We start from the raw sequence: 15864 nt of genomic DNA, 5'->3' as shown, positions 1-15864 counted from the left end.
GGCGCTTCATTATGAAACTCACTTGTTGTACAAGATTATTGATCAGTAGTATGGGACATCAGACCGGATCTGGGCTGAGCTTGTTTCCTTATGCTAATCTATTTATGTGCCATTTGTCTCTTTAAAAAAGAGAGAGAGAGAAAGAGAAAGAATGTGAAAAAAATCCAATCATTTAAGCTTTTTTTATTTTTGTTTCTCAGATAAACAGAATGTTTACTGTACCCACTAAGAGTAGATTTTTAAAAGTACAGCTGAATAAAATGAGGATGGAACATTAAAAAAGAAAGGACTCCTCTGTTGAATAAGGTCCCCTTGTCTCAAGGGACTGATTTTCCATTCCATCCTTCATTAGTCACCATGTGAGCCTTCTGGGCAAATCTGGAAAGGGTTCCATCTGGAAAAGCAGAGAACACCATGTCTTACAACTGAATGAAGAATCTATTCCTGGAACACTCATCAAAATGCTGGCGAACATTTGGCTCCATTCATTCATGATTCTACAGGCTAATGCTGATGGGCTATATAATGAGCCAGCTGTCTCCCTCAGTTATGTCCTCATCATCTGGAGGGGCTATGCTATGTTCAGCTGCATGTGGGCACACACATTTGCAATTACTTATAATTAGCAAGTATGTTTGCCATCCTTCCTCTTCAGGGGACCAAGATCTGAGCATCTCACACACATGTGGCTTCCATTGAGCCAGCTGTGGTAGGGGTAAAAGGTCAGGATCTTCTCTGGCTTATCTATGGTGTGTCTTAGCTTACCTGCCATGTATTTCATGAATCAAGAGGGAAATAATACCTCATATTAAAAAAGATTAATGCTAACCAAGAGGGGGAATATTTCAAGTGCCTAAGGAAAAGAGATATCATAAACAGCGTGAAGGCAAAAAAAAAAATTTTTTTAAGACTATAAATAATTACTTTACAGAATCCTCTTTAAAGTTCTCAAACATTACATATGTATAAGTTAAGCACAAAATGTTAGGCAAATAAAAGAAGGAAATGTGAAACAGCTGGAAATGCTGAAGACTCCTCTTTCTCAAAAAAAAATCAAATGATAAAAAGTGTTGCAGACAAAGTTTGTTTTCTAGACACTGTTATTTTTAGGCAATGTTAATTAATAGCATGGAGAATTAGTGCAAATTAAGTAATTAGAAATGAAGCTTGCAGCAAGAACTGACTTGTGTTTACAGAAGCATGATTAAATGATTAAAACTGATCCTTTACATTACTTGTTTGATGACAGTGAGAAAAGGAAGAATTCTCAGCATCAAAACAGGGAAATCACAGTACTCAGTTAATGACTAGTTCAAGAAGTAGAATGGTGATAAGAGAAAAGGACTCACAGGAAGAATGATCTTAGAATTAAAATAAGCAAAGTTTTATTTTTACTTCCCCAGATTTCCCATTGTCTTATTGAGAAAATTATTTTCTTCGACATTCAGATCATCCAAATAGGAACAACACTAAGGGTTTGTGTCATTTCCCAATGTAGGCCAAACAGTTACCAAGGGCTGTGGGAGGTGGTGGCATTGATAACATGGCAATGCCCATGCCTGTGAGTCAGTGCTTCTCAAACTTTTTGGTCTCAGGCCCCCTTTACCCTCTTAAAAATTACTGAGGATCCCTCTTCCTCCCTCCCCCGCCTCGCCACCCCGAAGAGCATTTGTTTATGTGGACTATATCTGTCAACATTTGTGTATTAGAAATTTAAATGTCTTAGTATTATTATTAAGAAAATAGCTTAGACTTTGTAGACCCCCTGAAAGAGTCTTAGGGACCCCCAGCATTCCTTGGCCCCCACTTTGAGATCTGCTGCTCTATGCTGTTTTTGCAACAGCTTCCAAATCTTGATAGGTACTCATCCAAGGGAAGTTGCTTCTGATGATATTAGCTCTGCCCAAATTTATCCAAACCTCTTCTCAAAAATTCCTCTCAGAATCTCTAGCTTCCTTCAAGGTTAAACTCAAGGTCTATTTCCTATTCCTGCTCTTCTCCTTCCACCACTACCCCCAGCTCTAGGTATTAGTTCAATTTCCTTACTCAGATTATGTACTTCTTTACCTATAAAATGAGGATAATAACACCTGCATCATAGGGTTGTTGTTGAGGGTCAAGTGAGGAAAAAATGCATAAAGTGGTTTGCAAGCCTTACAATGCTTCATTGTTCAGTTGTTTTTCAGTCTTGCCTGACTCTTTGGAGTTTTCTTGGCAGATACTAGAGTAGTTTTCAATTTCCTTCTCCAGCTCATTTTGCAGGTGAGGAAACTCAGACAAAGAGGGTGAAGTGACTTGCCCAGGGCTATACAGCTAATAAGTGTCTGAGGCTAGATTTGAACTGAGGAAGATGAGTCTTCCTGACTCCAGGCATGGTACTCTGTCCACTAACACACCTAATTACCCCTAAGAGCTCCTCATATAAAGCCCTTAATTGAGTTGTATTTCATTTCCAGGCTGCCCTAGAGGTACTTGCCAGTAGTTTAGGGAGATGAATTACCTTCATCAAGGAAGGATGGTGGAAAGTGGGTTTGTGAAGGTCATTCCGTCTTCAGTCAATTGTAGTATCATAGGTTCTAGACTCCAAAGAGACTGTCTAGCCCTCCCCCATCTCATTTTATAAAAGGAGAAACTAAAGCCTAGGGGAAAGAAGGGAATTGTTCAGAGCCATCCAGTTAGTAAGCAAAGGAACTGGTATTTGAACCCAGAACATTGGGCTATAAAGCCAGTATTTTTTCCACTATTCCCCATCAGGTCCCTTAGACTGGGAGACAAAAAGGCCTAATCCAATATGAAGCAAGACCATTTAAGAAGCATGAGAGTCTGAGGTGCCAGGAAGAGAGAAATTACCATTGGTATTTCTTGAGGTAGGAGTGCCAAAGATCGGGGGGGGGGGGGAGCATCAATGTGTATACACACACAAACACACATACACACGTGTATATATGTGTAATGTGTACACATAACACATACATATAAACATGTGTATTGTGTACATATCTACATGTATATGTGAGCATATATGTATACATATGTACATATAAGGATGTGTGTATATATGCACACATACATAAACAAACCTATAGATACATACAGGTTTTTTTGTTTTGTTTTTTTGGTGAGGCAATTGGGATTAAGTGACTTTGCCCAGAGTCACACAGCTAGTAAGTGTTATGTGTGTGAAGCAGGATTTGAACTCAGGCCCTCCTGACTCTAGAGGCAGTTCTCTATCCACTATGCCACCTAGCTGCCCCCCATACATACAGTCTTTAAACAGCAGTACAATCAGGCACCCACTTATCAGGTTATTAGGCTTCTGGCAACCTCAACCATCTAAAGACAGCCAAGAATCTGAAACAATCAACAAAGTCCTTTGAATAGCTCTAGTAACTTTTATAGAGGCTTTATTCTGAAGGAGAGACACTCAGGCCCTCACTCCAAGTCTATTATGCAATCTAAATAAGCTTGGCTATCTGGAGAGTAGAAGCAACAAATTGGGATGGGGACAGAAATGGACACCACCAGCAGCTACAAGTTGCAGGCCTGGCAGAGAGGGTTGAAATGAAGAAGCAAAACCAAGAACTAGCAAAGTAACGTCATCTGGGGCTGTATGACTTCGAAGAAACTCTAGGGAATTAGCTGAGGCAGTTAAGTGACTTGTTCTGCCAGGGCCACAAAACTGGTGAATAGGAGAGAGAGCCTAGCCCCCCTGATTCAAGGCCTAGTATTTTCCCCACTGCACCACTGCTGACTCTCTGAGAAAGTCACATAGATGAAGTTTTACAGTATGTAGAAAAAAGGGGACCTCAGCATCAACAAGATTTGAATGAGAGGAATTTGATAACATAGATGGCATTAAATGTAAATCAAAGGGAGAAAACATTTGGCTCCTTTGATTCTATCATAGGATGAAAAAAATAGCTCTTCTGCGTGAATTCTCCATTTCTTTTAATAATATCTTCATCCTCTTAATCCACCAGGCCCAAAACTTCTGAAGTCATCTTTGGTTCCTACCTCTCACTCATGTGCCATATCCACTCTAAAGTCATGTCTACCTCCACAGTATTTCTCATATCCTTTCTGCCACAAGTGTAGGTGTATACTGTACCTCTGTCACCGCAGTCACCTCATAGATTGTCTTCCTTATTTCCAAACTCAGCCCTTTCCATCCCATCCTCTACACAGTTTTCAGGCTAGTCTGGAATTTCTACACAATGGAGACATCTCAGAGTTGGAAAAGACCACAAAGGCTACCCAATCCTCCTTGTTTGTGAAAATAAATCCCTTCTATGACATCTGTGACAATGGTCCATCAGGCCTCCCCTAGCTTATGCTCCCCTGAAACACAGTTATAACTCTGTCACTCCCCTTCTCAAAATCCTTCAATGGCTTCATTTTGTGGGATAAATGCTTAATTTTTCATAGTCTGATATTCAAGGCCCCCCCCATCAGAAGTCAACCTCTCCTTCCAGCCTTATCTGCTACTTGTCCTCTTTGCATACTCAACATTTGAGTCAAAGCAGGCTAATGGCTGTTCTCCAAACACACATGACAGTCTTTCCATTGTGTAGCTTCATTCCTGCTCTTCTTTCTATATTTGGAATACCCTCCTCCTTGCCACCCCTATCTCTACCTGCCAAAATAACACCCTCCTTCCCCAGCACAATTCAGATGCCGCCGACTCCATGAAGATTTCCTCTTTGTCCCCCAAACAGATGTGTTTCCTCCCTTCTCTGAACTGCCATAAAACCTCCTTTATAGCATTTATCACATTTTAATTTCTATTACAGTTACTGTTGCGCTGGTCTTATCCTCCTAGTTTAAAAGTTGTTAGGATGGCAGGGACAATGATACAATTCATCAATGTTTCTTTGTAGTAGGTACTCAACAAACATTTCCTAGAATGAATTAATAAATGTCAGAATCTTCATTTACTGTGGATTGAGTCACCAGTATGATTATGCTAGGCTTGATGGAAGGGAGTATTTCTATATTAACAATAGTGATAGGAACGTCCGTCCCCCCACCCCCATAATTGCTAATTTAATAGTAAATATCTATATAGTGCTTTAAGATTTGCAAAACACTTTGAATTTGTTATTTGTTTGATCATCACAACAACACTATGAGGTGAGTGCTACTTTTAGACCCATTTTACATGAGGAAAGTAAAGCAGGCAGCAGTTAAATTGACTTGTCCATGTCACAAAACTAGAAAGTATCTGAGGCCAGATTTGAACTCAGTTCTTGCTGATTCTAACTTCAACACTGTATCTACTGTGCCATGCTACTTCATCTCTGAATAAATATATGGTATGATTTCCTGAACCTCAAGATTGTAGGGTTTTTTTCTTCATATCTGTTTGTTTTTAAAAAGCAACGTGTAATTTCACCTTATCTAAAAAATACAAAACCATTCTTTCTTGTTTTTAATGTTCTTCCAAGCCCACCCTCCCCAAATGCCATGCACACAATTGTTTCTGTTTTCTGAACTTTCCTCCTCGGTTCATATAGGACAAAAAAAGGAAATAATAGTAATTTACTTTCTCTATCTTAAGGGGAAAGGGGGAGGAATCCCAGGTGACTATGGGGGATAATTCAACAGTCTTATTGCAGCAAGATATAGTAGAAAGAGAACCCACATTTGTAATCATGGGAAAATTATTTAACCTCTCTGTCTCTTGGTTTCTGTATCTATAAAAAGGAAGAAGTCTGGGACTAGGATGACTTTCTAAGTTCCAGCTTTAAATCTGTACTCCTACATATCAGAGTGGTTTTTCTAGTAGCAAGGATAGGTTACACCCAGGTATAATTCATACTTTCCAGCCAGATCCCAAAGTGACCAAAGGCATGTATTTGTTCCTAACTGGCTGAAGACAAATGGAAAGATAACATAACAGATTTTTCCTTTATGTGAAGTTAAATGGTCTAATTTGCAATGTTGAAGGTTTTGGGGGCTTTTGTTCTTTATGGAATGTAAGGGCCTTAAAGGCATGGACTATTTTTCATTTCACTTTTGTATCTAAGTATCCTGCACATAGTAGGAACATTTAAATATACATTGAACTGAATTGAAATACCACGTATGCCATTTTTATGATGGGTCAATCAGTAGGAAATGATATTATTTTCTTTGCCTCTTTTTTAAAAGAAGAGCATGGGGTATTGGGTATCAAGTCTTTGTTAAGAGAGTATTATATGAGTGGCTAAAATTATTTGTCATCTGAAATAGTGACAGATCTTTTAGTTTAAGGGGAAACAAACAGTAGCTTATATCTCTAACCTGGAATGATTTCAGTGAAGCTTTTGATTCTAACAAGGAAGGAAAAATTAAGATGGGTCCCTCCCCATAGATCTTTTCCTTCTCCCCCTTCTCTTTCTCTTCCTTTGCTTCTTTCTCCCCCTCTCTTTCTTCTACTTCTCCACTTTTCTTCTAGTACTACTTCACTCCCTTCTTTTTCTCTTCCTTCTCTTTCTCCCCTTCTCTTTCTTCTACTACTCCACTTTTCTTCTACTATTTCACTTCCTTCTCTTTCTTCTTCACCCTTTTTTTCTCCTTCAATGCCTTCTCTTTCTTCTCTCCCTCCCTCATCTTCTCCTTTTATTCCTCATCCTTTTATTTTCCTTATCCCCCTTATCACTTATTTCTTCTTCCTTCTTCTCCTCCCTCTTCTCCATCTGCCTCTTTTTTCCCTGATGAAACTAATTCTATCATTTTAATAAAAGCAGAAAGAAACTAAGTAGGCTGGAATGTATATCAGAGACAGGTACCAGGGAGACAATGTAAAATAGTAGAAAGAGCAACGGACCAAATTTCAGGAAACATACGCACAAACTGTTTTTGTGATTTTGAGAAAGTCACTTCAATTATCTAGGCTATAATTTTCTGCTCTGTAAAATGAACACAATAACACCTCCCTGAAAAGTTATTGTGAGACTCAGGGAGGTTGATGAAATCAAACATATTGATTGCTATCGAGAAAGATAATTGAAAGTGTACTGTGGTTTTATCAAAAACTGACATCCTATTGTCTGATTTTAGCCAATACTAACAGCAACCCTCAAAAACTATATGATCCAAATACTTTCTGTTCCTTAGGATCACCTATGGCAAATCAATTCCTTCTCTTCTTCCCACCTCTTTTTATTTCTTCCTCCCAAAGTTTGCCTGTGATTTCATCTGGAAGCCTTCATTGCCTACCCATCCTTTGTCTCCAGGTTGCCTCAGTTCCTATTTTTCACCTTCCATCTTTTTTACATCCTGAATTTCTACTGTTGTCTCCTTTCCTTTGCATTTCCTTCCTTATTTATCTTCCTATTGTCATACATCCTCTCTTTGTCAAATTCTGTCACCACCATCTTCCCACCTTATCTAACCCTGCTGCTCAAATTCCTGCTTCAGTGACCTTCATCTATAGCTTGAGGTCTACAATCAGATACCAAAATGGTTAAGAACCTCTGATCTAGCAGTCAAAGGATATGAATAGACAAATCTCAAAAGAAGAATTACAAACTATTAATAACCACATGAAAGAATATTCTAAATCACTAATAATAAAAGAAATGCAAATCAAAACAACCTTGAGATTTTAGATCACACCCTGCAAATCTGCAAAGGTGACAAAAGAAAGGAATAGTCAATGTTGGAGGTGCTATGAAAAGATGGGTACAATAATGAATTGGTGGTGGAACTGAATCAGTACAATCATTTTAGAAAACAATTTGTAATTATGCAATTATAATGGCCCTAACATTCCACTTTTAGCTTTTTACTCTAAAGAATCCATTGATAAGGAGAGAGTGCCTATTTGTACCAAATATGTAGAACAGCACTTTTTTTGGAGATAATATTTGTAGAGGCTTAGCATAGTGCCTGTCACATAGGACAAATTTAAGAAATGTTTGTTTCTATTCCCGAAGAATTGGAAACAAAAGGGGTAGCTAAATGGCTCAGTGGATAAAGCACCAGCTCCAGAGTCAGGAGGACCTGAGTTCAAATGTGGTCTCAGACACTTGACACTTACTAGCTGTGTGACCCTGGGCAAGTCACTTAACCCCATTGCCTCACCCCCCCAAAAAAAATTGGAAACAAAGTAGATGTCCATTGATTGGGGAATGGCTAAACATTTTGTGGCACATGAACATAATGGAATAATACTATGATATAAGGAATGATGAATGTGATGAATACAGAGAAGCATGGGAAGATTTACATGAACTGATAAAGAATGAAACAAGCAGAACAAAGAAAATAATAGACACAGTACCTACAACAATGGAAAGTACACCAAAAAAAGATTTTTAAATGAATGTTGCAAAATTACAAAGATCAAGTATGACTCTAAATAAGAAATGTAGAAAGACCCCCACCGCAACCCTTTGCAGAGGTGGGAGCTTTGTGGCTGATTTTTTTCAATATATTGATCAGTTTTGCTGGGTTTTTCCACTTTTTTTTGTCTTGAAAAATCCCTCTCTGGTAGGGATGTCTTAAAAACCAAAAATATTAGTAAAAATTTATTGAAAAAAATAGCTAATATCTGATCCATAGTCTTATTTCATCTATGAATCAGCAGAATGAAAGTACTCTGAATGAATGAGTCACTAAGCCAAACAATAAATATTTAATATGCACTATTACTAACCTAGGTGCTGGAGTTACAAAGACAAAAAGGAAACACTTCTTACCTGCAAGGAACTTACATTGTGGGGGGTAAGGGACATTACCTATCACAAATATCAAATCTTCTTTGCTTGTAATTTCTCCTCTAGTAATTTCCATCACATCACAATCATCACCTTAAATCTCAACTCCAACCATCTCTATTCCTGGTCAGCTTTATACTTTATCTGAGAAAAGGAAAATTTGTCAATGTTGTTCAGTCAGATCAGTCATGATGGACTCTTTGTGACCCCATTTGGGATTTTCTTGGCAAAGATAATGGAGTGATTTGCCATTTGTTTCTCCACCTCATTTTACAGATTAGGAACTGAGGCAGAGGCAGAGGTAGAAGAGTTGGAAACAAGTTGATAACAGAAAATAAGCAAGTATATTTTTTTTCTTTTTAGGGGCAACTAGGTGGCACACTAGATAGAGCACTGGGCCTGGAGTCAGGAAGACCTGAGTTCAAATCTAACCTCAGGCACTTACTAGCTGTGTAACCCTGGGCAAGTCACTTCACCTTGTTTGCTTCAGTTTCCTCATATGTAAAATGAGCTGGAAAGGAAATAGCAAACCAGAACTGCCAAATGGGGTCACAAAGAGTTGGATACCACCAAAATGACTCAAGACCACCAACAACAATTACAATAGTGTCCAGAGTGCTAAATCTCAAAATGGTATGAAGCTGGCAAGCAAAGGCAAAGACAAAAAAAGGGATGTGTGTAAGTGTGTGTGTGTGTTTGTGTATGTGCGCACACACATGTATATTAGTGCTGAAAAGTGGATGGTCAAAAAAAGGATATGAGTATTACTTGCAGTGAGGAGGCTGATAATAACAGATGACATAGAGAAGGCAGATCTGAATTTGCTTCTGTTTTTTTCTGCCAAGAAGGATCTCTGGACTAAAAAAAAGGAACAAAAATGAAGAGGAAGTTGATTCATAAGCCAAATAGAGGGATAGTGAGAGCAGCCTCCTTTAAGGAGTTCAAGTCATAGGGCTCCACAGAAATGCAGGGTGTCTCACCAATCTTAGTCATCTTTCTGATAAAGTATCACCAATAAAAATAAGAAAAATTATAACACTTAAAATAATAATTAAATGGATTGAATATCAAAAATCTTGGAATTAACCTATGTACGCTTTAATATTTTCTTATATATGCAACCATTTCTAGGGAAATATGGAAAGGAACAAACAGTAGGAGAAATATTCAGCGTTAATAGAAATAGCGAATTTTTCATCATTTCACTCTTCTAGTTCAGGCCCTCATTACTTTTGACCTGGGCTATTTTCTTAGTCTACTGTTCTCTCTGCTGTTAGTCATTCCTTCTAAAATCTCTCCTCTTAAAAAAACTGCCAAAAAAGAATTGGCCAGTCAGCATCTACATGAACACCACTAACCTCAGGAGGCAGACACTGTCCATTCCATTGTGGGAAAATTGAGTCTAAACCAAGAGTTGTTAACACTTTTTGTGTGTCCTGGACCCCTTTGACAGTTTGGTAAAGCTTAGGGACCCCTTCTGGGTATAGTGTTTTGAAATTTGAAATTTGAAAAAGTTTTGAAAAACTTTTAAAAAAATCTCAGCAATAAACAGGAAAATTGATTGCTATAATATAAAGTAAGCTTTTACAGCAATAAATGATTTGTAACTTAACTAAATTCATCAAATCAAACAAGTTTTTATTAAGTTCCTGTTACATTTTGGTGCTAATTAAATATTATCAATCTAAGATGACTAACATAGAGAAGACCAGGTGGGATATGTAATTGCTATTCCCAAGAACCTGAAGGGCTATCACATGGAAGGGTCCAAGCACCTGAAGGGCTATTATATGTAAAGTTCTAAGAATCTGAAGTACTATCCCAACATGCTTGGTCCCAAAAGTCAAAACCTGGAGCAAGGGTGGAAGCCACAGGAAGCTATTATCCAGCTTGATGTCAAGAAAAAACCTTTCAACAATTAGAACTAATCAAAAGGAAAATGGGCTGCCTCAGGGAGGACTGGATTCATTGGAGATCTTCAAGCAGAAGCTGAATGACCACCTACTGGAGATCCATCACTGCAATTCTATGTGCCCGGTGTTATCAGTCTATTCAAATACAAACAAAAAAAAAAAAAACCAGTTTGCCAACATTCCTCTAATAGAGAGATACAGATGAAAGGAAGGAAGAAAGGAAAGAAAAATAGAGATAGATAGATAGACAGTTTTATAATTGGTTTCTTTTGTACTCCTATGTATTTTAATTTATGTATTTAAAAACATTACTCTGAGAAAGGGTCTATAGGTTTCACTGCAGACTATGAAGAAGGGTCCAGGGCACAAAAACTGCTAAGAACCCCTGCCCTAATTCCTTATTTCTCCCTTCTGGCAAGAGTTAATCATTCAATAAGCATTTATTAAAAACTTATTGTGGGCTAAGGCATTATGCTAGGTGCTGAGCATGCAAAGAAAGGCAAATAACAGTTCCTGCTCTCAAACAGCTCATGGTCTAGTGAGGGAAGACAAAATCAAGTGACTCCATACAAACAATATAGATAGATGGATGGATGGATGGTTGGATGGAGATATACACATGTGATAAATTGATAGTTGTGGCTCATTCTAAATTGATGATAACGACAGAGGGAAGACATTAACATTAGGGGGAGATTAGAAAAGACTTTTCTAAGAAGGTGGAATTTTAACTGGGACCTGAAGGAAGTCGGGATAAGGAGATGAGGAGGAAGAAAATTTCAGGCATGGGGGACACCCAGTGAAAAATGCCAGAGTAGGGGGATGGTGTGTCTTATGCTGTGAAACAGCAAGGAGGCCAGTGTCCCAGAGTACACAGGAGTAAGGTGTGGGAAGACTGGAAAGGTAGAAGGGGACAAGGTTATGATTCTAGAAGGATAGTTCAAATATCCAGGGTTTTTCACCTTTTGCCTCTGACACTAATGCAGATGAGATCTTGCAAAAACTACTTTCTCACTCTGGACCTCAACTTCCTCATCTGTAAATGAAGAGGTCAGATTCAACAGTCATTAAAGTTCCTTTCTAGCTCTCCCATTCTATTTCAGTGATTAGCTTCAGAGTGATGTCCTTAAAGGCTGCAAAGCATTACTTAAGGTATTTGGAAGCTCTCATGCAAGCTATAGGGTTCCATTGGTTTGCACCGAATTAGACTCTCCATTTTCATGGCAAACAGATGAGGAAGTACTTTCTATATTACCCCTATCTAAAGTAAATTGGTGTGATATCATTTCCCATTTTCTACTCGACTTGGTGCTCCCCCTCCATACACACACACAATTACGGAAAATGAGCCCTGCAGAGAAGCAAATGGCTTTGAGCGAATCCAAAACATGAAGCTGTGATGCTTATTAGGTCATTAAAAAGCAAATGACTATTTTCTTGAATGCAGCCCTTGTTTCAGCTGCCCTTGACAATATCCTTAGTAACGACAAAACTTTTCTATTGACTCAAGATAAGTTCCATAAGGCCATTAAAACAGCTCATTGTTCTGCCGGGGTACCCACTGATGCCGACTCTTTATTTGAGCAGGGTAGGAAATGCGCCCCAGGCCAAGGAAATCATGAAAGCGGTAGGTGCTATGAGTTCTGCAAATACCACCCAATATACGACAGTTTAACTCCTTATCAGAATAGCACTCATTTGGGGCCCCTATGAACAATTATATTTTATCAGTTTTACTTGGCAACGTTTATGTATAAATACAGGTCATGTGTTTTCACAGCTCAGTTCCAGAAATAGGCCCAGTTTGGGGGTGACATCATTTCTCCCCCAGCAGAAACTGCTTAACTCTTCAAAGTCCACCCATCATTGCCTCTCCAACTCCATCAGAACTTGGATCAGGTCTCAAGGATCCAGATGAAGTTTTAGGCCTAGCCAAAGTTAGAGAGCTAATTCTAATAACAGGTAAAGAATTCACCAAGATGCAGGAACTATGCTTGCTAATTGAGAGATGCACATCTGGTTAGGTGATTGGTTCTTGATGGAAATGGAATCAAACCTAGCTTTGATTAAGCAATATGAGGAAATCAAATCCAGGTAGTACCTGAATCCAACTACCTATAAAATGAAAAGACTGTGATTACAATGTTGGGAGGAAAGATGCCTTATTCAAATAGTATTATTCTAGAAAATTAACCATTAGGCTTTCTGCAAAACTCAGAGCTCTCAAAGAGTGTTTGGAACTTTGAACTGGGAATCCCTTGGTTTGAATCCAGTCTCAGGACACTTACTAGCTGTGTGATGCTGGGCAAGTCATAATAAGATCATAGAATTTAATGATAAAAAGTACTTTTAAGGTTCTTTAGTCCAACCTTGTCATTCTGCAAATGATGAAATTGTTTATCCTTCTTCTCAAAGAGGGCCAATGACATCATAAGCATGATGTCTTGACTTGTTCATAAATTGGATTTGAGTGAGACAGAGCTGCACAAAGTCATCAGCCTCCATCTCTCCTCCAGAATCATCAGAATCTCATGACAAAACAAAGGTCAAGATGACTGGAGATGGCCCAGGATTCGGGGGCAATCTTGGCTTTTCTAAATTAACATACTTCCTATGTACCTGTTTGTTTGAGGCCATGCCTGTTCAATGACTAAAGGTTAGGTAATTGAGACAAAAGGGGAAGCTGGGTGGCTGTGGATAGAGCAACTGGCCCTGGAATCAGGAGGACCTGAGTTCAAATCCTATCTCAGACACTTACTAACTGGGTGACTCTGGGCAAGTCACTTAATCCCAATTGTCTCCCTTCACCCCCAAAGAAGAATTGAGACAAAAGATGGCCCAATTTATCATCACAAAGATATCAGTTTAGGAGGGGAAGACCCTCAGAGTTTTTTGGCCAGAATTTGCTTTTTATACTCCCAGAGAGGTTAACTGATTTTCCCCAGGTCACAAGGATACTTAGAGTCTGGGGCAGGAATTGAACTTCCCTTCTTGAATCCGAATCTAGGACTCATGATACTGTTCTTAGTCCTTGATGTGAGTTTTCTCATCTATAAAATGGGCACATAGTGAGTAACTCACAGGGTTATTGCGAGGATCAGATGAGATAATGTATATAAAACCTCGAGAAAACCTTAAAGCACTATGCAAATGTCAATTATTACTTTATGTCAGGGATTGAAGGCAGGTAGGCCTGATATTAAAAGTTCCTTTTAGAAAGTTCTGGTTTTTTTTTTCCTAAAAAGGAAGCAAAAAGAAAATTTTGCAATAAAACAAAAAATTAGACAGAGAGCTTAGTTGCTAAATCTAGTTTAAATACAACAGATTAGCCCAATTATCAACATGCTGAATAGGGAAGACTACTTGCCATTTGGGCCACTTACAACTAAACATCCTGTTGTATGTTTTTCTAAGAAAAGCTGAAAAGACAGGATTTTCCCCCAAACTAAATTCAAGTTATTCAGCATTCTGAAAAACTGGTTTTAAACACACCTGCTCTGTCTGTAGCAGCCAAAATTTAAAATAAAAGGACAAGAAACTGATGTCCAAGTTCAATATGTCTCTTCCACCCCCTACTTAGCCCACTTGGGTTTCAATAGCTCACATTGTCTGCTCAACATTTCAGTGTATCATCATATTGTGGTTTCCAGAAAAAAAAAATTCTTTGGCTTGGCCATGGAATCCAGGAAGGAAGAATCTGTACTACTATGGTTATCATAAAAGAAGGCAAGGAAATACAGTGGAAAGAGCTCTGACTTAGGAGACTGAGGCCTTGGTTCTATTACCAGTGTGACCTCAGGCAACTTACTTTACTTCTCTGGACCTCAATTAACCTCTCTATAAAATGCCTGGGTAGACCAGGAAAAGAACCAAGATGTGCTCCTTGTAGCATTTAATTCCTGAATGATGAAGAGAGAGAAAGTGGTAGGTCAGATATTGGAAGTAATGTTGATAATGTGAAAACAAAATATATTAATAAAATATACATCTTTAAAATTTCTGCATGTTTCTTTTCTTATGGAGGAGAAAATCCAAGGGCATTATTGGATGTTCCACAGTTTTTAATCCTATCACCTCATGGTAATGACAGATTCCTGGGTTCCTAGTGGACCTGAGGGAAATTTTGAAGTCCTAGTCCCTCCAAGAATTCAAAAACAAAGATGTGTGGGCAATTTTATTAGCCCTTGTGAGTCCAGGAGCACAGCACAGCACCATCAAATTTGAATAGCTATGATGGTCAAATAAGGGCCTTATTTGATTTTTTTTTTTCAAGCTAGGAATGTGCCTCCATCTGCAAGATAGCATGGAGAAACTTGTGTCCAGGATCCAGTGAACTCCTCACCACAAACATTAAAAAGGCCAGAATATGAAGTCAGTTGGTCAGAAAACATTTATTAAGTACTTACTATATGCCAGGCACTACATTGAGTGTTGGGGATAAAAAAAGGCAAAAGACAGTCCCTGATCTTGAGGAGGTCACAGGCAGTCAACTATGCCCAAACAAGATATATACAGGATATATTGGAGATGATAACAGAAGAAAGACATGAGCATTAAGGGGGATTGCAGAAGGTGGGACTTTAGCTGAGACTCAGGAAGCCAGGGAAGCCAGAAGGCAAAAGTGAGGAGAAAGAGAATTCCAGGCCTAAGGCACAGCCATTGAAAATGAAGAGAGCTGGGAGACGAAAGGAGTGCCTTGAGGGAGAGAAGTGGCACAAAGAGAGAAAAATCTTATCCTTAAATTCAAGGTGATACAGCAATGTACTCATCAAGATGGCAAAAAGAAGAAAAGAAAGAAAATGATATCAATGAAACATGTAAAAATACACAGAAGAGAATAAAAGGAAGTCCAGAAGCAGACATGGACAAAAAGTGTTGAATGAGGTCAATTAAAGTTTCAAACAGACAAAAAAGCAAACTGTATACTACAGCTTTGTGGTTTTATGTGCAAATCCCTTTCTCTGACTTTTTTATATGGAAAATGTAGGATCCATTATTAAATAGATAGATAATATAATAAATAGATATAATAGATAAAATAAATATAAGTTCATTAGATTGTAAGCTCCTTGAGGGCAGGGATTTTCTTTTGATTTGTGTGTGTGTGTGTGTGTGTGTGTGTGTGTGTGTGTGTGTGTTCTCAGTGCTTAGAACAGTGCCTGGAATTGAGTAGATACTTAATACATATTTATTGAATTGAATTTAATGGAAATGTTAGTTTTTGACTGTCAAGCTTTTCTTTTATAAAA

The 15864-nt window shown here is 38.4% G+C and overlaps 1 long non-coding RNA gene across 1 annotated transcript in view; it reads right to left on the bottom strand.

Annotated features, from left to right (window-relative positions):
- Positions 1-201: 201 nt before the first annotated feature.
- Positions 202-15864, bottom strand: part of LOC114052501 — a 62787-nt gene continuing 47124 nt past the window's right edge. The window contains exon 7 of the long non-coding RNA XR_003570251.1: positions 202-394. This is a non-coding gene — a long non-coding RNA (uncharacterized LOC114052501). The remainder of the gene's footprint in view (positions 395-15864) is intronic.

Source organism: Vombatus ursinus, unplaced genomic scaffold (genome assembly GCF_900497805.2).
Source record: "Vombatus ursinus unplaced genomic scaffold, bare-nosed wombat genome assembly UNPS02014807.1, whole genome shotgun sequence".
NCBI classification, from domain to species: domain Eukaryota; kingdom Metazoa; phylum Chordata; class Mammalia; order Diprotodontia; family Vombatidae; genus Vombatus; species Vombatus ursinus.
This window is presented reverse-complemented; position numbering and strand designations above follow the sequence as displayed.